General features: G+C 37.8%; 1 pseudogene; it reads left to right on the forward strand.

Annotated features, from left to right (window-relative positions):
• Positions 1-1400, forward strand: part of LOC118490433 — a 14203-nt pseudogene extending 12803 nt beyond the window's left edge.
• Positions 1401-2169: the final 769 nt, after the last annotated feature.

Here is a 2169-nt window from a genome sequence, read left to right on the forward strand (position 1 = left end):
CAATGTAACAATCCAGCATATATTTCGTTGGGCAGCGCTGATGCTATGATACTAAATGCTTTAGCATCTAGTTCAAACTTTTGATAATCCGTTTTAGTATAATTTTCAACAGGTTTTGGAACTTGTTTTTTAGCATCTTCAGCGCTTGGCACTGTAGGAACATGAGGACCAAAGATGACAGACTTCCAACAACCTGTGCTTTGTTGAGCGAGAATGTGACCCATCCTCCTCTGCCAGATGTTGTACTCATTTCTTTTTAGCATAGGTGGTTTAAAGAGAGAACCAATGTTTTTATCGTCCTGAGATTGTGACGTCATTCTTGTTGTTTTACAGGTACTGAGAAATCAACTTTAGTGGTGATTAATCCTTACTCTGTTTTTCAACGACGAACAAACGATCAGTATCAACTGTTTTGAGCTGAACTATTTACGTCAAAATGATTGTTAAATCAAATTTGACTGTCCAAGCTCTGATACCAATTGTTGGATCTGAGTTTCTTTTTGATTGTATTTTGTGTTTGAAGTTAAGATGAAAACGGATGAGTTGTGCAGCAGAATTAAAATGAAAACAAACTTTGCATACAATCAAATGAGAGTAATACTTTAATCAAACATCTTTTACACTATGAACCGAATGATTGAATTTAATTTCAACAACGATTACAAAGATAGATGTATGAATGCAAACTCCCCCTCAGCCCGAGCTCAGTAGTTTGTTCGTGCAAAGAAGACGAATGATGCAAAGAGCTAATAGAACAGTACAAAGTACTGAACTATTTATAGGCACTTGCAAACTACTGAGCATCTTTGCTGACGTCACCATGAAAGTGACATCTAACCTCCTAACAAACTCTAACCTCTGATCTATACAGACACTTCTTTTGTTAACTACTGCTAATACATTCTATTACAAAACAGACTTTAGAACAGCTGCTGCAACCTTCTACTGCTGTGAACCCAGCAGCACTTGTCCGGATCAGCAGTGCTTGACTCAAGGCAGTAGATTGAATCAGCAGGACTTTAGTCTTCCATCAGATCTTTAGTTGAGTAGCAGTTATGAGTCAGCAGTTTGCTAAGATCAGCAGATAGGAGGTCATCAGTAGTTGTAATCACTTTCAAGGGGAGAGATTTGTATATCAGCATCTGCTTATTCAGAATCCACTGTTCTGATCCAGTTTTGGCTTTAATTATCTGTTCCTCTGATAGGGTTCAATCCCAACAGATGTTAACCTCAAATATGGGAGTCGACCAGCGGCTTCTTCTTGTTCATATGTTGCCGGTATTCTTCTTGTTCTAGGAAGTTGGAGAAATCAAGGTAATCAACAAGCTAACTCCTCTGGTATTAATGGTGAAACAAGCGATGCAAAATTGGATGCTATTGAAGTTCATGAAGGGCATTAAAAAAGATAACAAAGTTCGAGACAAAACATCTGAAGCAATGCATAAGTAGTTAGGGCAGTTAGAAGTCGATATGGCTCAGCTGATAAGAGATCCAGGTACATTACCAAGCACTACCACAATGAATCCAGCACATCAGTTGTCCTGTTCGAAGAATGGAAGAAATGTGCACGTCTACACGATAAGCATTCTTCCAACTTCTTAAATTGATAGTGTTAAAGTTACCCCACCATCACAATTAGTTGAGGGGGGTGGTGGAGGATGTTGATACTAAGTCTGATTCTCAACATGACCAGGAAAGTAAGAATTTGAAAAAATCTTTTTGTGAAAGTAAAATGTTTATTGAAGCTCATGGTAAGAGAGTGAAAGTTCCATTTCCTATGCCTTTAATAGAACCATCTGAAACATTTGTTTTGAGTAAACGGGACCCACCAATGGATGAAAGGTGGGAAAATTTTAAACAAGCCAAAGTTAATTTACCCTTACTTGATGTGATTAAAGAAGGTCCTAATAATGTTGAGTGTTTATAAGAGTTGAGTACCCAAAAATTCGACTTCACAAATTTCCTAAAAAACTTGATTTGCCTGCAAGTGTGAATTCCGTTTTGTTGGGTACCCTTCCCCTGAAACTCCAAGATCCAGGAGCACCCATTATTTCAAAAAAAAAGTTGGTGAATTTAAAATAGAAATGGCATTGTTGGATCTTGGAGCATGTGTTAGTATTTTACCAGGGAGTCTGTATGACCAATATGATTTTGGTCCGCTACAGAAAA

The sequence above is a fragment of the Helianthus annuus genome, chromosome 3 (genome assembly GCF_002127325.2).
Source record: "Helianthus annuus cultivar XRQ/B chromosome 3, HanXRQr2.0-SUNRISE, whole genome shotgun sequence".
In the NCBI taxonomy this organism is placed as follows: domain Eukaryota; kingdom Viridiplantae; phylum Streptophyta; class Magnoliopsida; order Asterales; family Asteraceae; genus Helianthus; species Helianthus annuus.